The sequence below is a fragment of the Diorhabda sublineata genome, chromosome 8 (assembly GCF_026230105.1).
Source record: "Diorhabda sublineata isolate icDioSubl1.1 chromosome 8, icDioSubl1.1, whole genome shotgun sequence".
Lineage (NCBI taxonomy): Eukaryota > Metazoa > Arthropoda > Insecta > Coleoptera > Chrysomelidae > Diorhabda > Diorhabda sublineata.
In genome coordinates this window covers 28,998,276-29,022,444 of record NC_079481.1, presented here as the reverse complement: position 1 = coordinate 29,022,444, position 24,169 = coordinate 28,998,276, and the positions used below count along the sequence as shown (strand labels likewise).

The 24,169-nt window shown below is 34.1% G+C and overlaps 1 protein-coding gene across 3 annotated transcripts in view; it reads left to right on the top strand.

Annotated features, from left to right (window-relative positions):
* The first annotated feature begins 3,253 nt into the window (after positions 1-3,253).
* The window catches only part of LOC130448060 (single-minded homolog 2), a 55,643-nt gene continuing 34,727 nt past the window's right edge, over positions 3,254-24,169 (top strand). Inside the window, exon 1 of one of the 3 annotated variants that reach the window (XM_056785230.1) lies at positions 3,254-3,470. The gene's annotated coding sequence lies outside the window, so the exon portion shown is untranslated. Of the gene's footprint in view, positions 3,471-5,942; positions 6,049-22,424; positions 22,464-24,169 lie in introns of those variants that run through there. The other 2 variants (XM_056785231.1, XM_056785232.1) reach the window with 2 other exon arrangements.

Here is a 24,169-nt window from a genome sequence, read left to right as displayed (position 1 = left end):
GCCGTTCAAGTATTAAGTAAACAGATTTACTATTATTATAGGCCACTGATGAATAATTTGAGGGCTTTCCATTGCCCAAAACCGACTATTTTGTTTATTCACATACCCATTCGAATGAAAATGTGCCTCGTGACTCATTAGGATTTTTCCATGACAGCTCGTGTGTCCACCGAATCTTAAATGGAAATTCTTGTGCAAAATTGTTTTTTGAAAACCAAGCTCCCGAGTACGACGTCGAATTGTGGTTGATGGATTGTTTCGAAACACTTTGCTTCGTATCTACTTCACGACTGTCAAATATGAACTGTCAACACCAACGTTTACCAAAATGGCGGCGAAACAAAGTATGCATTCCTTCCCGACAGACACCTTGTACATTTGAAAAAAATTTTAACTCGAATAATTCAATTAGTTACGCAAATTCTTTGGTTTTTTCTGATTCTTTAGTAAGATTTTCAATTAATTTTCAGTGCTCCAATTAATTCCGTTTCCGGTATAAACGTCATCAGCATTACGTCCATTTTGTAGTGCAGGACTCGTTCCAAAAGGCTCTAAAAGGTGCCTCACGGAAATCTTGAGCGGGCATCGCGATAGATATATTTGAAAAAGTAATTATTAAATAAACAAAGTAACTACTTACAACATCGATAAAATTATATACAAAACATGAAACTAGACTAAAAGTCGCGTGTGCCGAATCACTAGGAGCAGCGTAGCTCCGCTGAGATGTTGTCTCGCCTGGATTGATGTAAGTGTGTTGGTTTTTTCTAGCTGGTGTATCGGAGAGGACAATATAAAGATTATAAAAGAAAGTTGATTTGAAATTTCCAAAAGAAGGTTTTTTGGAATTCCCGAGTCCGAAGGATTATTGTTTTATTGAGGTTCTGAGAAATTTGTATCTGTATTAAGCGTTCGATTAAGAAATAGCGAGACATGTGGCTAAAATTAACTAGGGGCTCACTTCAAAATCAAAATCAGCTTAAACTTTTTAAAATGTAATATACCTATTAGATGGTACAATTTCAGTGGCGTTGCGAATTGGATTTGGCTTAATTAGACCAAAATAAATCGAAAATGTAGAATGAAATTTTTCGATATCTCGATTCGTTTTCGAGATATCGATACTTGAAGTTATAATCAAATGTCAGTTTAAAGTTGGCTTTATTGAACAGATGGCGTTCAATACTTCGTTTCAAATGAATATTTTATCACTTCAAATTCAATATGAATCTTGTAATTCAATGAAAAAAAGATTTTTTATTTAATTTTTATATTATTTACACTGATACTACAAAATTATATTGATATATTTTTTACACTCTAAGGGCACCACGAGAAGGTTAGGTTATGTTATGTTAGGTTGGGTTAGGTTTGGTTAGGTTTGGTTAGGTTAGGTTAGGTTAGGTTGGGTTAGGTTAGGTTAGGTTGGGTTAGGTTAGGTGGATATATACAAATATTGAATAAAAATAAATTTTTCCAACCTCAAGTATCGATATCTCGAAAACGAAACGAGATATCGAAAAATTTTATTCCTCATTTTCGACTTATTTTGGGTCGATTTACAAAATGGCGCCACGGAAATCGTACTCGTGCAATAAATTATAAGTAAAAATAAATTAAATTTGTAGGAAAAATGGAAATTTTGCTATGGATTCAATATTGCTTTTAAAATAAATGATCAAATTAGTAATTTTGCGGGGCTCTTAACTCCTCAGGGGCTTGGGGCTCTAGCCACCCCCTAGACATTCCCTAAATCTGAGACTACCTGTACGATGTATTTGATTGACGTCTTGGTCAATCGGGTGGACTAAAATGGTAGTAATGAGCACGGCCATGACGTACGGGGGTTAAATAGTTAAGTTTGGATTTTTTGGTTTCTCTATTCCATTCGATTAACCGACGTTTCGGATAACAGGGTTTCGAATAAACGACGATTTATGTACTTTGTTTTACTTTTCTTGTTTCATTTAATTCAACTGGTGCTGCTTAGAGTTAGAGTCACGTCAATGCTCTCCTAACCCAACCTAACCTAACCTAACCTAACCTAACCTAACCTAACCTAACCTAACCTAACCTAACCTAACCTAACTATTCTTAAATTAAAAGGCATTTTTTTAAAAATACTTTGAACCTAATACTAAAAGTGCACTCATTCTTAGAAAAAAATAATTTTTTATATCAATTTTTGTTTAATTTTTTTTTATTATATTGAACATTTGTTGTTTTTAGAAAATCTTAGATGTTGATGATGGTAGGATTCGACACGTGTGCACGTGTCTGAAAAATGACAGAATCCTAAAAGTGACGTTTCATAAAAGACATAACATTAACTTACCTTCTGTGTAAACTGCCATAAAATCAAGTCAGACGTTATTCGATGAAATTTTCACAAATACGACATCCTCTCATGGGTATAAAATGACAACTGACACTTTTGTATAAAAGCAAAAATTTGACAACTCAAATTAACGAGCCACACCTCCTAGCGGTGACTGATGAAATTTACAGTAATGTCGTTGGTTGGTTTCGAATAATTATTTGGAATATGATGAATTTTGACTTGTATCACTATTCTGACAACGGAGCGAACTGTTGTACTTAGTTTTTATTTATTTATAAATTAAATATATTTATTTTATACCTTTGACGTCACGCAATATGGCGGCCTTACAGAAATGTTTAAATTGCCAATAAAATTTGTGGATTTTTATTAATTTTTTTCTCTATATAAATAAATTATAATAAAAGTTGTATCCAAAACTGCTTTTTCCACAAGCACCATATTGGTAGCTTTTTGCACTAGGATACACGTCATAAGTACTTAAATGAAGCGATTTTATTTTGTTTCTGTTTTAAACCTTGTTTTCGTCGCGAGATTTTTTCGAAAAAGTAATATTTAGGGTAGTTTTTAATCGTTTCCTACCCCCCGAATACAATTTCACATTTCTTACAAAAAATCTAAGAAAAATTGGGAAAAACCATCGTATAAGCATTGAAAACGGCCATTTTCGTTCAAAAGCGATGACGTCACATCAGTATTATATAGTCCTAACCTATCTGATACATTTTTAAACAATTTATGACGATAAGTTTTAATTTTTTCATACGTTTTCCATATAAATTATCATGATGATTAAATGACACACACACACACACACACATGTATATATCCGCCCATCCACCCATACCGCCCATGGTTATCGCGTCCCGCCTATTTTGTCGATTCAGCGACATTCGCAGCCTCCCAGATTTCCCGGACGGTTCTTATACATAACGACGGATAGTGGATTACTTTCATTTCATCGCGCGAAAGAAAAACAAAAAAAAACAATAAATAAATCTCTTATTTTTGTTTTGCTCACTCGGTATGATTAGTATACTAGAAAACTAGTTGATTTTTCTCGTCATTTTCGGTGTATCAAGTCACGAGTTGCGTGTTTTGGTGAGGTGGTTTTTCCTTTCTCAGAAACGTAAGTAAATTTTCATAAATCACTTTACGTTCGAGCAGTAATTTACTTTTCAATTCAGATTTAGGTAAATAAAATATATTTAGTAACCTTTTTTATAGGTTAGAAATTCATGTCAATTACAGCTATTAAATTACGAGGAGTGATTGAAAAATAACATGTTTTAATTGTTTTAAGGACGATTTTGATTTATTCTTCAAAGTTGTAATGTTTTCATCTACTCTGACTTGATTTTCTCAAAAGGTAGGCCACTACCTAATATCATTTTAGTAAAAATATTACAGAAAAACTAAAATTTTTTACTACGAGCCGCCAATTAGCACTTGAAAGTATTTATTGGTATTATTATAACTTTATTTATTTGGACGATGCTAACTAGGAGCTCAACAACAAATATATTCATATAAAATACAGAAATTCGTTACTTCTGAAGGGAATAACCGTTGGTAAGGACTGTTTGTTCCATTTTTGTCCATTTTCAACTGTTTCTAAGGTTAGGATAAGCACTTCTTTCAGTCTAGATGTCTTGTTCTGAGGATTCAGATATATTTTTAAGTACTTCAGTGTCATGTGAACGCTACACTAGACGTTGAACAAAACTAGTACTCGGACATTGCCTTTCAGCTCGATTTTTAGTGTTAAAACCGTTAAGTCATCTAACCTAACCTAACTTAATCAATTTACAAACTTTTACGCTCTTACACGAACAGTTTACGATGCGTTATTTATCAATACGAACGCCCGCGCTCGCGTTCAAGTTTACGCCGAGTTCGCGCTGGGAGGTCAATCAATTTTTATGTTCGACGCTCGCGTTCCAGTGTCTAGCCAATGAAAACAGGTATCTAGGTCATATGACCACGCATACGACAAAACCATCCGAAGAAACAACATTGAATTGCTGAAACTGGAAACAAATAAAAATAACCTAACCTAACCAGCCGAATAAATGTAGTTTTCAGCGCGAACTTAACCTCGAACGTAAAGCGAATATTCCACACACTATTTACAAAGTTTCGAGCATTCTCGGGGTATGCTTAAGAACCAAATTCCAAATTTGCGATCAATACTCCAAAGATGGAGTGTTTGTGAAGTTGACGTAACCAATTCGGTCACGTGACTATGACAGGACATATTGCGTCCAACCTCAACAACCAATTATGTCCCGACAGGACCCATGACGTAAAAGCTTTAGGTACTTAACATAGTAAAACACGTCTGTATGTACCATTAATGTACACGCTTAAATTATAAGGGTAGATTTTGCAAAAAAAACTCGTAGGTTGAATTTTATAAACCAGTGTAAAAGACAGTACAAATATTAAAGCGTTTTTAGTGGCTAAGTATTTTTAAATCACACCTCGTATAATCATTTTCATAAAACTAATAAAAAAAATCGTTGTGATCTTACTTGTTAACAGAAAATCTATAAAAATCTTTGAATTATTCATAGTTTTCTAGATTACAATGGATTTTCCACAATTTTGTATTAAAAAAATTTTTGTTACATAGAATTAGATACAATTTTTTCTATATTCCGTTATTTCTAATCCACGGGCGTAATTACTACAACTTTTTGTTTAAATATACGTCGCATAAATTTTTAGTATAATTTCCATCCTGTATATATCAAAAAATTACATGAAGATACATCATTTCTCCATCAAATGTCATAAAATAGAAATCTGTTTATTTTATTATTTTTTAAACCTTTTAATATGTTTTTGATTTAAAGTATTTTCATTTTTTTTTCAAAAAATTATAAAAGAAACTAATTTCAATTTGTAAAATTAATTTCAATAAAAACTTAGTTGGTTTAGTATAATGTTAAATCTGACATTACCACCATAAAGTTTGACATTTGACATTAACGGTGAACGTACTCAAAATGTGTTGTCGAATTGTTTACATTCTTTTAAGCATCAACCACGTAGGGTTATTAGCGAGTAATTGAGGTCTGATACATTAGATCGTTAAATCTACATTTAGTAGCTTCTCTTGTGGATATAGTAGTTGATCTATTTTTCGTTCGTTGTCATATTATTGTCTGATTTTCGACGTGGATTAACCCAACTGTCAACCGATCAACTCGCTTCGACCGTCTTCGTGCATGATCGTCATGTGACGTACCGTGAGATTGATATTGATCTATAATGGAGAAAATATTGAAAACCGGTATCGCCATATACAATTATAAATATTTATTTTTATTTATCTCAACACTGTCGTAAAACAATTTCGTGTCAATAAATCCGACATCTGTTAGGAAAAGGTAAATTCTATTCGTGGCAACTTTGAGTTGATTTGAGTCGAATGTAAAAAGGTCACGTTCCGAAATAGGCACGTCTTTAATGAAAATACGAAGAGATGCTATGTACATTTGGCTATATTCCAACGGATACACGTAATTTGGCACGTTCACATTCAACCACTTTCAGGATTGCGTTTAGAAAATTTAGTTTTAACTTAGAAGTCAGCGGGATAACTAGTTGGAGGACTAGAGTTTTTTCAAATTTGTTATTGTGTGTTACCGTGAGTGATTTATATATTTGAAAGATTCATGGAATACGCGGAACGATCAAAGGTAAATTAATTTTCCTGTTTCAGTCATAATTCGGTTGGTTTTTGCAGTTTATCACCCTTTAGGGGTCGGCGACGACCTAATAGCGATAATTTATTTTACAAGTTCGAACGTCAAACGTCAGATTAAACCACAGATATAAACTTTTTCACGTTTTATAGATGGCGTTTATCGATAAACCATTTTTGGGCTTCCTTTTTTCAACATGGAACGTACTTCATGTTCTATCATTTCAATATTCTATGATTCATAGAAATAGACCGTAACTAAATTCAGCAAATCTGACAAATTCACACGAGTAATTTATTTTTACGCTTTTACAAATTTCCTCTATCTATCCTATTTGTCTAATTTCATTTTTACATATTTCCGTTTTCTTTTTGACGTAACTAACCCTTGAAAATGACGAATTCGCCCCTATAACCAATTTCCTTGGCTTTTTAAAAGAATTGCCTGCTCTATCTACATCTGTATTCATTAGAATAACACTGAAAAGAAGAAGAAAAAGATATCGATCGACAATTTTGCGTTCTCACGAACGTTTACTGAATAAATATTAGAAGAAGACCGATCACCAATTATCTTTACAATCAATAATCGATATCTATTTTACGATGAAAAAAAAAGGGCTGAAATTACCCGCAGATATTCTTTTGTCTCCTTCATGAACTCGATTTCAATGGGAAGCTGTGTAATCTTTTGTTTATGGTAATTTTAAGGGTCAAATTAAATTTTTTCGCTTATCTTCACGTTGTAGTATTGAAAAGAATCGATTTAATAATCGATTCTAATTATATAAGTTCACAAATTGAGTTAAAATAAGATAATAATGATAACGAAATTTATAATACAATTGATAATATACTTTTCATTGTTCTATGTATAGTATCATAACAGTATAATATGAAATTAATTAATGTTTGAGTTGATTTACCGCCATTGTTTTCGTAAAATGTCAAGTTACGCCGCCCAAGTCATAAAAATAATAGATTTGACATTAAGCTTTCTAACCTAATTCATTGTATTCCATTAACACAACTCGTAATTTTAAATGAATTTTCAGAATATTATTCATAGTAACTGTTGATAAACGTTATTCTCCTATTTCAAAAAGTTAGTGACCTCTGTTCGTAAAATCATAACGTTCAAGAGAAATGGAAACAATATCCGTGCATAATAACATGTAAAGAATTTCAACTAAACACCTGCAAAGGCGACGGGTTTAAAAATAAAACACTACGCATGATATTTTGAATCCCAGACAAGAACAAAGAAAAATAAAAAAAAAAGAATTCCAATGACCAGTGGGCACTGTAATTGTTGACATAATTACAATGCAAACTTTGCAGAAGTCTGGAGAACGATATATACAGTGTGTCCCCGGATAGGAAAACGACTCTTGTCGTCGAATAGTCTTTTATGAGGTTTAACCTTGTTTGACTCATTTCTAACATAATAATCGTATAGAAATTTTCCAACAAACCTATTTTTATGTCTTCAATACCCTTTTTATAATAAGAATCGTCGAAAAGTTTTGCCGACATCATCTCTTCATTGTCGGAGAATCTTTGACCATTTTTTCAAGTCTAAGAATAGAAAATAATCCGAGGGGACTTAATCTGGCGAATAGGGTGTATGAGGTAGCAATTCGATCTTCAAATCCTTAGTTTTGGCTATTGCAATGAGGTGGGGAATCGTCTTGATTAAACAACACTTTCTTCTTGGTCAAATACGGCCGTTTTTGCTCGATTTCTTCGCTCAAACGTTGTAATAAATTGGCATGATACTAGCAGCAACTACCTCCATCTCTAGGTTAATTAACAACATCTAGTTCATATATCAAATTTCAAAAAGCATCCACAACGTGGACTGGAGGCATAATTGCACCATACTTTTATAAAAACGAGGCTGGTCAAGCAGTGAATGTTATTAGTGATCTAAATCGTGACGTAATACTGATGTGGCCAATATGGGGTTTCAACAAGGCGCATGAAACACTTCAATTACTGCACTAGACATTTCCAGGTCGTGTACAATCAAAATTGGCCTCTCAGATCGTGTGATTTAACACCATTAGATTTATTTTTATGGGGTTAGGTCTACGTAAATAAACCCACGATCTAGAGTGCATTTAAGGAGAAGATTCAATGTTGTATCAACGAAAACAGTTAATTATTTGGTTTAGGTCGCATACGTCTCCGATTTTCTTGATATTTTAGTATGTTGTGGAGAAAATTATGCTGATTAATTTAATATATACATTGAGGGCGCGGAAATTATTCCTTTACATACTTTTTCGAGGTTCAAAATTTAGATAGGTTAGGTCAGGTTATGTTAGGTTATGTTAGGTTAGGTTAAGTTCATACTCAAAATATTGAGTGACTTTGGCGAGGTATCCATGATATGGAAGAAGTAGATCTCATTATCGTCAGTATTTTGGGGAATTTCTAATTAAAAGTCATTATTCATAATCAAATACAATTGGAGCATTTAATGAAGAAACGTCACGAATGTATCCAACAGAAATTGATGATTATTTGTACGCGTAATCAAATGATTATTGTTAGAAATTGATTGGCGTCATTACATTAGTCGTAACTGTTTATAATTAATGTTGGAGGCGGCTAAATTTTCTATTTAATTCGAAAATTTTGGGACGCCCATTATTTATGACAAAAACGTCACAATAAATTCCATATACGCGGTAAGTGAAATCAATTTTTGATGTCTTCTCATATTAACTTATTAGATTCGTCCAAAAACCTAATTTATAGTTCGAACGGAAATTTTAAACTTGATGTTTACTTTTTAGAAATGAATCGCTTAGGGGTTCGTCCGACAAATCTTACATAATCCTCAAGTTCCGTCTTTTAAGACGAGTAGTGACTTAAAAATTATGAGGGCCACGTGTCTTTACATATATATCTCTATATATTTTGCAACAGAAATCCTCCCAAGCCCCCATACGACTTAGGTGGTCTCCAATCTGCATTTCCGAATTGAAATTTTATATCGTTCACATATATACAGGGTGTGTTCGGCAGAAACTAACTTGTGGACCGGCGAACTCCAAAGAAAAGTTAAAAAAGATTTTGAACTTCAACTTTGCGTTGCGATTAAAAAAAAAGTAAAAGTGATAGGAAGCTCCTGATTTTTTTAAAACATCGTTAGAGTTTAGGCTTTCGAACGGTATGTAATTTGTTTCGATATCTTTTTTCTAACCGGAGTTGTGATTTTTTTTAGGCAGCTCGACCATTTCGGCACTAATTCGAACAAAATTTAAATTAAATGAAGATTTTAACTGATTTTAATAATAAATAATTCGAATTTTGATACGTTTGTTTCGTTGTTTTGATTTTAGAAAAAATCTGTAACTTTAAATGAAGTCGAAATGCGTAAAAAAAATCATAACTCCGGTTAGGAAAAAGATATCGAAACAAATTACATACCGTTCGAAAGCCTAAACTCTAACGATGTTTTAAAAAAATCATCAACTTCCTATCACCTCTGATTTTTTTTTAATCGCAACGCAAAGTTGAAGTTTAAAATCTTTTTTCTTTGGAGTTCGCCGGTTCACAAGTTAGTTACTACCATTAATTCGCGACAAAAATTAATTTTTATTTGCAATGTCATTCAACAAGATTCTAATAAAGAAAAAAAATTGGGTCTAGCTGTAAAAATGAAAAAATCAGAGGTACGAAATTGACAGAATTTCTAAAAAACAAAAAAATACTTTTTTAAGACCTGTCTTTACGTGTCTTTACATATATATCTCTATATATTTTGCAACAGAAATCCTCCCAAGCCCCCATACGACTTGGGTGGTCTCCAATCTGCATTTCCGAATTGAAATTTTATATCGTTTACATATATACAGGGTGTGTTCGGCAGAAACTAACTTGTGGACCGGCGAAAAGTTAAAAAAGATTTTGAACTTCAACTTTGCGTTGCGTTTAAAAAAAAAGTAAAAGTGATAGGAAGCTCCTGATTTTTTTAAAACATCGTTAGAGTTTAGGCTTTCGAACGGTATGTAATTTGTTTCGATATCTTTTTTCTAACCGGAGTTGTGATTTTTTTTACGCAGCTTGACCATTTCGGCGCTAATTCGAACAAAATTTAAATTAAATGAAGATTTTAACTGATTTTAATAATAAATAATTCGAGTTTTGATACGTTTGTTTCGTTATTTTAATCCTTGTATCGATTTTAGAAAAAATCTGTAACTTTAAATGAAGTCGAAACGGTCCAACTGCTTAAAAAAAATCACAACTCCGGTTAGGAAAAAGATATCGAAACAAATTACATACCGTTCGAAAGCCTAAACTCTAACGATAATTAAAAAAAATCATCAACTTCCTATCACCTCTATTTTTTTTTAAACGCAACGCAAAGTTGAAGTTTAAAATCTTTTTTAACTTTTCTTTGGAGTTCGCCGGTTCACAAGTTAGTTACTAGCGATAATTGGCGACAAAAATTAATTTTTATTGGCAGTGTCATTCACCAAGATTCTAATAAAGAAAAAAAATTGGGTCTAGCTGTAAAAATGAAAAAATCAGAGGTACGAAATTGACAGAATTTCTAAAAAACAAAAAAATACTTTTTTAAGACCTGTCTTTACGTGTCTTTACATATATATCTCTATATATTTTGCAACAGAAATCCTCCCAAGCCCCCATACGACTTGGGTGGTCTCCAATCTGCATTTCCGAATTGAAATTTTATATCGTTTACATATATACAGGGTGTGTTCGGCAGAAACTAACTTGTGGACCGGCGAAAAGTTAAAAAAGATTTTGAACTTCAACTTTGCGTTGCGTTTAAAAAAAAAGTAAAAGTGATAGGAAGCTCCTGATTTTTTTAAAACATCGTTAGAGTTTAGGCTTTCGAACGGTATGTAATTTGTTTCGATATCTTTTTTCTAACCGGAGTTGTGATTTTTTTTACGCAGCTCGACCATTTCGGCGCTAATTCGAACAAAATTTAAATTAAATGATGATTTTAACTGATTTTAATAATAAATAATTCGAGTTTTGATACGTTTGTTTCGTTGTTTTGATTTTAGAAAAAATCTGTAACTTTAAATGAAGTCGAAATGCGTAAAAAAAATCATAACTCCGGTTAGGAAAAAGATATCGAAACAAATTACATACCGTTCGAAAGCCTAAACTCTAACGATGTTTTAAAAAAATCATCAACTTCCTATCACCTCTGATTTTTTTTTAATCGCAACGCAAAGTTGAAGTTTAAAATCTTTTTTAACTTTTCTTTGGAGTTCGCCGGTTCACAAGTTAGTTACTACCATTAATTCGCGACAAAAATTAATTTTTATTGGCAGTGTCATTCACCAAGATTCTAATAAAGAAAAAAAATTGGGTCTAGCTGTAAAAATGAAAAAATCAGAGGTACGAAAGTGACAGAATTTCTAAAAAACGAAAAATACTTTTTTAAGACCTGGATTTTTGTTATTCGTGTTCAACGATCTGTCGGACACCCTGTATAGAGTCCATTAAATTTATTTATTGAAGTTATTCTTCAAAATTTCTCGATGTACGTTTTTTATACGTAAATTTTTGATACTACTATTTAGAACGATTTCAATCGGCTTCCTTTAATTTATTTTTATAGAAAAAAGTCATGAAATTAAAAAACCCGAATCTCATTTACTCATTAAAAACTACCCTGTACTCTTGACTTAGTATATTTGAAGTAATAATTCTGGATAGTCGTTTTACCCTCCCTTGTTATGGACTTTCAGATTTCTCTGTTGTGTTTTGTTTCATCAGCTTTTCTTTACATTTTTCCAATCTTCTCAAGCAAAAATAATGTCCTCATCTTTTTTTCGAACGAAAATTATGTGTTTTTCCCACTAATTTGTCTTCCCAACAAGACGTACTTCGGTCATCCTCTTCTTCAAAAAATACAGACAAGAATCCTCGTCTTGGTAGGACCTGAGTCACCCCGCCACGTTTTTTTTGCCCAGTTGTTCAATACCCGTAGCACCATCTTCCTTTAATCAGCTTCTCCATGTACTCGGATAGTTTTTTCCCTTTCATCCATCTTCTCGTGTCTGCTCGCTATTTTATCTGCCAGAAGATCTGATAGAACTGTACCAGAGATGGTTTGAACGGCTGGTGCACGAGAACCGCGCAACCTTTCGAATAGGAAAGGAAAAATATACAAAAAAAGGAAATGAAAGTTTCAGTTTTAAGTCAATTTCAAGTTACTCGTATAATAAATTCTAATCCAAAACGTATGTGTGTCACATAAACAATAATATGAAAATAGTTGTAAATAAACTGGGTCAATCAGCAATTTTTTCGTTTTCGTAAAAGAATGATTAATATTATTGTTATTACTAATACGTTTGATGTGACTAAGAATCGTCCATGAAAATATAATAAATTATAAAAAAAAAAAAAAACAAAATAAAAACACGTATCAGCGTTATCGTTAAATACTACAAATTCGTTGAAATTTACGATTTTCGTAAGCGTTTTAGGTTGGATAAATAAAAATTTGATCTCAATTGATATACGATATATACTGTTTCGTGACTTCTACGAGGGTGGTCCCAGAAATACCTTACCCAACAAAGAAAACACAAAAATATTGGAAAAAACTGTATGTCACCTCTTCATTGCTGGAAAATCCCCGACCACTGAACCATTTCTTCAAATCTGGAATTAGAAAATAATCCGAAGGAGCTAAATCTGGCGAATACGTTGCATGAAGTACCAATTCGAACTTTAATTCATTAATTTTGGCCATTGAAATAACGGATGTTTAAGCTGGTGCATTGTCTAGACGAAACAACAATTTTTTCTTTACCAATCGAAAGAATATTGGCCAACATCGATTTTTGAAATCTTGAACTTGAGGAAACGAAAATGGCTATCAACAATTTTGGCCGCGATACCCCTGGATTGCGGCTGTTCTTGAGTAAATTGCAACCTGATAACAACAAACTTATTGAACACCAACAAACTTATCTTTCACCTCAAGTTTTTATCTTTAAATCTATTGATTGTATTGGATAAATAATATTTTTTCTGAATACTATAATACAGTGGTTTTATTCGAGCAATTACCGCCATCTCTAGATCAAGCTAACTACTCCTGGATCCTCGCAGTCGGTTAAATAATAATAATAGTTGCTACGCCTTTTCGGAAACTATGATTTCTACTCATCTAAACCATCGGAAATGTCCTGGCAGAGAGATCAAAATCTGGTTTAAGATCCACAATCAACTGATAGAAGTAACTTTGCAAATCACTTCATTTCTACATTCTTTTCCCTTCTTTTCTCCATGCAATTATGGAAGGAACATTCTTCATCCTTTTTGTACTACGCTTTTCCACAATATGTCAAGTTTTTCAAGTCACACCACCGAAAACCGCCAGTTGAAGATATCGCTTTAATCGAAACTGAATTTGGTCAGATAGATGTTGTTAGACAATTGGATATGACCTGCGCAGCACTTCGAAGAGTGTGCCTGCATTATGAGGAGACTGGATCCTTCCATAGGCGACCTGGAACGGGCTGGAGGCGATTCACAGCCGCTCTTGATGACCTCTTTGTTAAAAACTTGCCTGCGTTTTGCACGGGATCTGTTCTGTTCTCAGATTAGATCAGAATATGCCTTCATGGTAGCTGGCGAAGACGAACAAAGTGATTTGCAGACTGCTGCTTTGGATAGCAATTTCTATGGAGGATATCGAGGAGATTTCAGCAAGGCAACCCTCGTTTTATATACTACCCGATTAATTAAATTAGCTTACAAATGTTATGTATAATATTCGACGTTAAACTTGACGAAACTCACGAAAAACTGAATGAGAAAAATGTTTATATTAGGAGGGAAATTTCGAATTTACATTTTAGCTTATAAACAACCCCCTCGCGACATTAACTTAAGTTCAATTTGGTAGTATCACGACCACTAATAAATCAGATTATGCAGAACAATAACACCAAAATAGGGATACGCTTTTAGTGAAATAGCACAACGATTCAACAGTCTTTTAGCAAATAAATCAACAACTTATAGTCATTATTTAGATTGCCGATATTATCGAATTTATTAGGACCTTGAAAATAATTCACAACAACTACTTTATACTAATAAAACGTAGGCAATTCGTTTAAAAATGTCTACAAATAATTGTTTGTTATTTAGAACAAAAATGCGGCTCGAAGGACCAATGTAATCAGTGATTTTTTAAAAGCTACAGGATTCGATTGTAAAAAAATTGATGAAATCTTCATTGGAATCGATAGAACGAATGTTTGAGGATGATTTCATGCAAATATTGGCTCCGCGGCTCCGCTTTAGATAGCCCATGCGCAAGGTCCAATTTTGGAACAACATATCGGCCGGTATTTCACGAATAAACGCTTCAATATTGACTTCCAGTACGTCAATCGTTGCTGGTTTATTCCTGTAGACTTCAACCTTAACATAGCCTCACAAAAAATTGTTCAAAAGCGTTAAATCCCACGATCTGGGCGGCCAATTGACGGACCCCAAACTGTTCACCGAAGGCGGCTCTCAATTTGGTCATTGTTTCGGGTACCATTTGGTATGTGGCGCCGTCTTGTTGAAACCATGTCGGGCATGTCCAATTCTTCCATTTTGAGCAAAAAAAATCGTCAATCATCACACGGTAGCGCTCGCCATTTACAGTAACGTTCCGGCCATCGTCGCTTTTGAAGCAGCCCATAATCCACATCAAACAGTCACTTTTTCGGGATACATTGGTAGCTCTTGCAATGCTTCCGGCTGGTTTTCACTCCAGTAACGGCAATTTTGCTTGTTGACGTATCCATTCAACCAGAAATGAGCTTCGTCGCTGAACACAAAAAGTGGATCTTCCTCCAACTTTGCCGGCGCCCATTCACCAAATGTTAGACGTTGTGGGAGATCGTGGGGCTTCAATTCTTGCACCAGCCGTATCTTATAAGGTTTTACGCCCAAATCCTTTCGCAAAATTTTCCACGTAGTGGAGTAACAGAGGCCCAATTGCTACGAACGGCGGCGAATCGATATTTCTTCGATCCTCACTGTATATTTGCCTGTTAGTTGTTTAATGTCCCATAGTTTTAACTGGGCTCGAAATTTAGTCACAAGCTTTCCTCAGTAAGCCCACCAAACTGCCCATAAATTGTAAGAAGAGTTTGACAATGACACAAGACACGATTCACGCGTCATCTGTCAAAAACAGTGTTGCCAAAAAGATACCGGCCAAAAAATCACTCGTTAGATCATATATTTGATTCAAATTTCATATTATATTGATCATAATCACCTTTTCATTCTATTCGATGCAAACTTTATGTGGATAAAGTTGTTTTATCTGACGATTCTTTTAGAAAACAATATTTATTGAGTTTTGACTGATGCGAAGAATCATAAATCTACTTATACAACTACTACTTCCCTGACGGGAACCAACGCAGTAGTTAAGCGTTTCCATATGTCCCTTAGACACTCGAAATTCCATTAACATATCAAATTACCCTTATTTTTGTATTGATGCGACTAGGATTAGTATTTAAGAGATCCCAAACACGCATAGAGTGTTCTTAATAGTCTTGACATCCAACGAAACCATTTTATTTATTTAAATTATTTAATTCACGTAAACTACTCATTTGTTTGACAACTTGGCAAAACTAGAATATCGGAAAACAAGGAAAGAAAACAGACATAGTATAAAACAACACGAAGTTTATATTATATATAGTGTGTCGCATAAAAACCGATACAGAGCGTAGGCGTATAGTAGAGCCCAAAATATGCCGGTTTAAGCAAATGGGGGCCAAATACATGTTAAATGCATTAAGTAACGTTAAATAGAAAGCGATCGAGCCGTTCTGAAAAGTAATAGGGTTAATCTAACCTTAAAATTTCTTAGAATCGAATATTACAAAGCGGTAGCAATAAAATAAAAGCAGCGTAGATTTAGACGTTGAAGAACTGCTCACTATTCAAAACGTTTCTTTCGTCTGGGTTTGTGTAGGCGCCTTGGTTTTTCCTAAAACGTGTACCAATATACGTCTACTTTTGAATTAATCTACCCAACAGACGCGGAAACGATACAAGTAAGTTCTGAAACATTCATATTCAGAAAGTGCCGGTTTTAGATAGAAAGTCATTGATTCTCACGAATATTCTCGACCAGTTGTTTATGTTTTCCCATCGCTGTTGCCATTTAACGGTGTTCGAAGCCGAAGTTTTCTCGATTCCCGATCTGTAACAAGAAATCTATAGACGGGCAGTTGGCAAGTACTGTCTACTGCGCCAGTTAAGATAGTGCTGTATGCATTGGTACCTTTTTGCATGTAGATTGCAGATGGGTTCTTGCCACCTCCATGGTTTCTGTCCGGGATGGAGCTGCGTAGGAGATGGTTGAGTAGCCTGATGGATACAATGCTTGCCATTGGACCTGCTACGTTTTGGAAGCGCGCGAATAAACTTTGATGTGAGAAATTTTTCTCGAGTAAAAATCTTTTTGATGATGAATTATTGCTACCCCCTGTAACTCACGTAAACCCTGACCGATTGTGTGCAGAGTCAATTAGAACAAAAGAAAAGCGGTGCTGGTTTTTACTTTATGTATAGAGCGTTTCACTCATCATTACGTTCATTATTTTAGGCCACGTGACTCTTTTTAAAGTCGTCCGACAAACATCGCATCCGGTCTATATACTACTATTGTAATTGGGCGAGAGAAAAAGGGATTTTTTTGAGATTTCTTTCCATCGAGGGTCGTTAAATAAAAGTTGTTGATTCTTGATACATATCGTTTGCAACATCAAGTTAACGTTTAGCCAAATGGGAAATACTGGCGGCTTAACGAGTTATTAGATTGATAAAATTTGATTTTTTATTCAATATACAAAGGGCGATTCAAGAGTTATAGTTGTAACACAATATTTTGATACCAGTTTCATAGCACGATCACTTTTTAGTCTTAAAATAGCCTTCGGTTTTGGCGATAACTTCTTATTTTTAAATATCTAATAAGTCGTGTGACTGACACACAGATGGCGCTGCCATTGTCAAATCCGTATGACGTTTATGAAGTACCAGCTTTCGAAAGACTATGTGTCAAATTTCATGACATTTCGATAAGTCAAACAGTCATTTAAGTGAAGCTACTTTTGTTATTTTCAAAACAATTGCTTGTTGAAGAAATGCAAGCTAAGCTATGGCTTAAATAGTGTTATCCGGACTCTGTTTCACCGAAAAGAATAATTTGTTATTGGTTACTACTGGATTTTCGCTGAACTCAAAAAAAAAATGATCGTCGGTAAGAAATTCAACTCGAATGAAGAGGTAATTGCTGAAACTGAAGCCTATTTTTAATCAAGAAACAAATCCTGAGGTCTGAGACTAGGAAAAAATCACTGGGGTCCAAATCTGATTAATACGGATAATGTGGAAGCAATTAGGAGCCGAATTGGTACAAATTTTGCTATTTTTTTCCATGATTGGTAACCCGGCTTCTTTACTTTTACAAATGGGGCCTATTTTTAATCAAATTACAAATCCTGAGGTCTGAGACTAGGAAAAAATCACTGGGGTCCAAATCTGATTAATACGGATAATGTGGAAGCAATTAGGAGCCGAATTGGTACAAATTTTGCTATTTTTTTCCATGATTTGTAACCCGGCTACTTTTCTTTTACAAATGGGGCCTATTTTTAATCAAGATACAAATCCTGAGGTCTGAGAATAGGAAAAAATCACTGCGGTCCAAATCTGATTAATACGGATGATGTGGAAGCAATTAGGAGCCGAATTGGTACAAATTTTGCTATTTTTTTCCATGATTTGTAACCCGGCTTCTTTACTTTTACAAATGGGGCCTATTTTTAATCAAATTACAAATCCTGAGATCTGAGACTAGGAAAAAATCACTGGGGTCCAAATCTGAATAATACGGATGATGTGGAAGCAATTAGGAGCCGAATTGGTACAAATTTTGCTATTTTTTTCCATGATTTGTAACCCGGCTTCTTTTCTTTTACAAATGGGGCCATTTTTCCACGAATGCGTCTTCCAAAGGCTCTAATAACACTATGTAATAGTCGATGTTATTGATTTTTCCCTTTGGAAGTAGACTTTTGCATTTTCCACGGTTCTTTTCGTTCACTCCACTTTATTGACCATAGATTGGCCTCCATTGTGACATGATACAACCAAGTTACATCCATTGTCATATATAGACGCAAAAAAACGAGTTGAACATACACTACCAGATCTAAAGCCGGCTGAAGACATCAAGTTGGATCAGTTCCTAGATACCCCATACCAATTGGGAGCAAAGTACGGCCCGCTGGCCAAATTCGACCCTCAGATCAGTCTAATCTAACCCGCGACAGGGTTTTGAATAAACCTCGCAAAAACACAGGAGGAATCAACAAGAAATCCAACACCATGAAGGAGACAGTATCCCAGGCTCCTGCTGTCTCATCATCACCATCGATTCAACTCCCCGTGGCCTCGTGAATTGAAACTTCACCATGTCAATATCTGTATAGAACGACTATTGTTATTATATTATTATCAACAAATTTTTATTTTTAAAAACAGACTTCGACGTCGTCATAGGATAATTCAAATCAATTTTTTCACAAACCAGTATAATTTGAATCAGGATAAATGGATTTCCCGCACAGTATTTATTGCTTCATAGTTATTGTGGGGTTTGAGTTCGTTCTTTGGTTCTTATTAGACTTTATAGAAACATCCACTTCTAATTAAAAAACTTGCTCCACTCCACTGACGTATAGGGTCGTAAATTAGTCTAGCCATCGACTATAAATATTTCTTTTTCTCCAATTTTATTGTTATTGTGTTTTTTTTTCCAAACAACAGTTCTTTGTTCTTATTTTCAGTGTTGGGTTTATTGAAATATGAAATGCCTTTCAATTTTCAGGATTTATTAACTTTGGAACGTTTGCTTTAATGTTTGTCGTGTCATGTATCGGGTGTTGGGTGAACTTTATTCGATTCGACTCGGAACTGTATCGATAATTACGTAGTAACTAAATATGAAATTGATTCACGTTGAAACAAAAGTTTCTGTTTATTTATTACGAAGAAAACCGAGAAAAAACACTTTTTTGCGTCTCTCATAATAGATGTTTTAATTCTGGAAGAAAACGCGCTTTCTATTTGTCACTCATACTTCATATGTCAGATAAAACGTCAAAATTTTTCAAAAACTCTCCGACAACGTTTTTGAATGAGTTCCAAGCAGCTTTTCCATTGACAGATAAAAACTGAGTATCTTTTAAGATTTATCTGGGTCAATATCAGCACTTTTTACTCTTTCAATGCTATATTTCAGTACTTTTTACTTCTTCACGCTATATTTCAGCATTTTTTACTCTTCCAATGCTATATTTCGACACTTTTTACTCTTTCAATGCTATATTTCAGCACTTTTTACTTTTTTAACGCTATATTTCAGCACTATTTACCTTTTCAATGCTATATTTCATCTCTTTTTACCTTTTCAACGCCATATTTCATCACTTTTTACTTTTTTAATGCTATATTTCAGCACTGTTCACTTTTTCAATGCTATATTTCAGAACTTTTTACTCTTTCAATGCTATATTTCAGCACTTTTTATTTTTTCACGCTATATTTCAGCACTTTTTACCTTTTCAACGCCATATTTCATCACTTTTTACTTTTTTAATGCTATATTTCAGCACTGTTTACTTTTTCAATGCTATATTTCAGAACTTTTTACTCTTTCAATGCTAAATTTCAGTACTTTTTACTTCTTCACGCTATATTTCAGCATTTTTTACTCTTTCAATGCGATATTTCAGCACCTTTTACTCTTTCAATGCTATATATCAGCACCTTTTACTCTTTCTATGCTATATTTCAGCACTTTTTACTTTTTCACGCTAAATTTCAGCATTTTTTACTCTTTCAATGCGATGTTTCAGCACCTTTTACTCTTTCAATGCTATATTTCGGCACTTTTCACTCTTTCAATGCTATGTTTCAGCACTTTTTACTTTTTCATGCTATGTTTTAGCACTAATTTTGCTTAACGCCTCATAGAGTTTTTCAGTCCCAATTTAATATGGAAAGGTGATAGAATTCTTTGTATCTATTTGTTATTGTGTCATGTTTTGTCTTTCCTCATATATTTGTCCTTTTCCACTTGATTTTCACTCTATTTTTCATTTTTTTTTTGAATATTTTTAGCTGCTCGAAAGGATCTTTCTATATAATCATCTTGAAGTGATCTTTTTTTGATAATTTCTGCTTCTTTTTCGTTCTTTGGTTACTAAGTTGTGTTTGTTTCTCTCCAACATTAACAGTTCTTCGTATTTTTGTTCTTTTCCACCTGATATTCGATCTAATTTCCACGTTTTTGCTTTTTCTCGAAACAGAATTCAAAGATATTTCTCTATATTCACTGTTTCTCAAATATTTCTGCTTTTTTCTAATTCTTTGGTGACTATTTTTTGTCAATTACCTCCAATTGCTACAGTTCTTCATTTATTCATTTTTTTCCTCTCGATTTTCAGTGAATTCTTCACTTTTTTTTATACTTTCAGCAGCTTGGAAGGATCTTGATATATTTAATCTTAATAATCTCTTGACAATCGATATTTCTTCGATCCTCACTGTATGTTTGCTTGTTAGGGGTTTAATGTCCAATAGTTTAAACTGGACTCGAAATTTAGTCACAAGCTTTCCTCAGTATTCCCACTAAACTGCCCATAAATTGTAAGAAGAGTTTGACAATGACACAAGACACGATTCACGCGTCATCTGTCAAAAACAGTGTTGCCAAAAAGATACCGGCCAAAAAATCACTCGTTAGATCATATATTTGATTCAAATTTCATATTATATTGATCATAATCACCTTTTCATTCTATTCAATGTAAAATTTATGTTGATAAAGTTGTTTTATCTGACGATTCTTTTAGAAAACAATATTTATAGTTTGTTATTGAGTTTTGACTGATGCGAAGAATCATAAATCTACTTATACAACTACTACTTCCCTGACGGGAACCAACGCAGTAGTTAAGCGATTCCATATGTCCCTTAGACACTCGAAATTCCATTAACATATCAAATTACCCTTATTTTTGTATTGATGCGACTAGGATTAGTATTTAAGAGATCACAAACACGCATAGAGTGTTCTTAATAGTCTTGACATCCAACGAAACCATTTTATTTATTTAAGTTAATTAATTCACGTAAACTACTAATTTGTTTGACAACTTGGCAAATAGAATATCGGAAAGCAAGGAAAGAAAACAGACATAGTATAAAACAACACGAAGTTTATATTATATACAGTGTGTCTCGCATAAAAACCGATACAGAGCGTAGGCGTATAGTAGAGCCCAAAATATGCCGGTTTAAGCCAATGGGGGCCAAATACATGTTAAATGCATTAAGTAACGTTAAATAGAAAGCGATCACTTTTTTCTATACTTTCAGCAGCTTGGAAGGATCTTGATATATATATATATAATCTTAATAATCTTTTGACATCATATGTTTTTGATAGTTTCTGCTTCTTTTTCGTTCTTTGGTTACTAATATGTGTTTGTTTCTCTATAATATCAACAGTTCTTCGTATTTTTGTTCTTTTCCACCTGATATTCGGTCTAATTTCCACGTTTCTGCTTTTTTTCGAAACAGAATTCAAAGATATTTCTCTGCATCCACCGTTTATCTTTATATATGTTTTTTTCATTATTCTTTGTTAATAATATAGACAGTTACCCCCCAATACTTGCAGTTCCTCGTATATTTGTCACGGATTTATTAACCATTGGACACGAACCGCCCCTGACCTTCAGATACTAGTATAGAATTATTTATAGAAAATAAACTTGAATATAAGTTCTGTTTCCGCAACTTTAAAGACCTATAACTCAGGAACGAGGGGTCGTATGAGAAATTTTGTTACGCCACAGCATTTTAACATCGTCCCGCAACACTCTGTATATTTCACGGTTTCGATGAGAAGCTGGTTCACAACTCATGTCATTTGAAACTATATTTGAACGAATGGCCTGTAGATTCCGAAAATTAGTTTTTATAATAATGAAATCGACACTTAGGCATTAAACTTACAATTTGTTATTTTGTATTTCTGTATTTATAGTCTCGTCGACTTGTAGATGAAGTTCTACCCTTTCTCGGTGGAAAACGAGTTATTTCAAGGTAAACAAAATAAAGGTAACCCTTAGAAGAAGAAAACGGAACGCGTTATGCAATGGGGTTCTCGCCAATCAGCATTCTCTCACGAAATTTTGTAAAGTAAATATGGCCGTTGTCACTAAGGGCTATTTTAACTTTCATAGAACTAATCTAGACGCCCAGTCTCCACCTGAAACGTAGGTATACAAGGTAATACCAAAGTAAATTTAGTAAGCTGCCTTTTTTTACATTTTTAGATTTATTCGCTGGAAATATTTTATATAAAAGTCTAATTAGGAAAAATTAGGATCATTTTGGTCGTTTGTTTAAGTTTGGCAACGTTCTGATTCACCCAGTTCCTTCCGCCGTCGACGATTTAATCTATTTCAAATTTTAAATAAACAATATCCGATCCCCGGTTAAAACAACATCCGAACAATTTGTAAACGTACTCGAAAATTGAGAGAAAACCCCCCGATCATCAGAATCAATTAAAAAAACATCCGTTACGACCGAAATCCACTAGATCTGAAGTGCCGAAGCGTGTCAAATTGGTCTAATTTCGTTGGTGGAAATGCCGCTTGCCTTTCCCTTCTCAGGCTGATATTCTAGCCCTTGCGAAAAGGGATTTACGGGGATTTTGTACACGCGCTTTTTCAAGGATACAAAAAGACTCTTTTTCATTGTCGATGTTGAGTTAAATCTGAAAAATACGATTCTATTTTCTCATTTACGATCGAAATCAAAATGCGGAGCGTATTTAGAGTATTTAAAAACTCGTTTAAAAGCAGAAATCAAACATACGAAACATACTTTGGCAGAGTCATAGATGTCACCACATGAATTGGAAAGCTACAGAAATGGTAAAGAAAACAAGAGGACTCGCAAGGTATCAATTTTAGAAGGAAAAAATGACATGGACAGAGATTATGAGACCATCTGCGATGGTTTGGTCACCTTTGTAGAATGGAAAACACTAGATTGACAAAGAGGATTTGGCAAGCTACAGAAATGGTAAAGAAAACAAGAGGACTCGCAAGGTATCAATTTTAGAAGGAAAAAATGACATGGACAGAGATTATGAGACCAACTGCGATGGTTTGGTCACCTTTGTAGAACGGAGGACACTAGATTGACAAAGAGGATTTGGCAAGCTACAGAAATGGTAAAGAAAACAAGAGGACGCCCAAAGATATCTTGGAGGAACTATGAGAAAACTAGGAAACGAAAAGAGTGGCAAAAGTTGACACCCCACACCCACAAAGAGTACAAAGGTTTAATTTAGGAAAGTTTAGAAATCTAATGAGGCAATTGATATTACTCAACTGGCGGTGATTTATATTGTGGGGAGGTGGATGCTGTTGAAGGAGACTGCACCAGATAGTCTGTAGAAAATTTTATTATCGCTTACAAATGCTTCGGAGCGAGCCTCTTCTTGGATTTCAGCAATAAACTTGCCGTGAATTTTACCTGGCTACAATATTTTGGATAAAATTCATTCATTATGATATTTGTAAGGTCTAAAGACCATTTAGGTCTATAGCTTTGTAATTTCTCTCCACTTCTATCGGTCCCTTGTTTTTTTTTCATCACCTCTGGATGTTTCTCTCTTTTTTTCCATCGTTTTTCGGACTACCTCTTTTCCTCTGGTATCAACAACTCGTTTCAAAAGTCTGTCTTCGTCCATTCGTTCCAAGGGACTTAGCCTTGTAATTTTCTTGTCTTTATAAACGCGCTGTTTGGTGACTCATTGGAATGTGTGTGAATTTCATGGTTTGATCTTCTGTCGTACGCCCAAGTGAGGAGAATGGAAGAGAGTAGATTGTCATGCATCGTGCTTGAAGGGAAACCAATAGGGAAAAGGGAACCCGGACGACCATCTCAGAGCTGGCAGTCCACCTCCCAGGAACTGATAC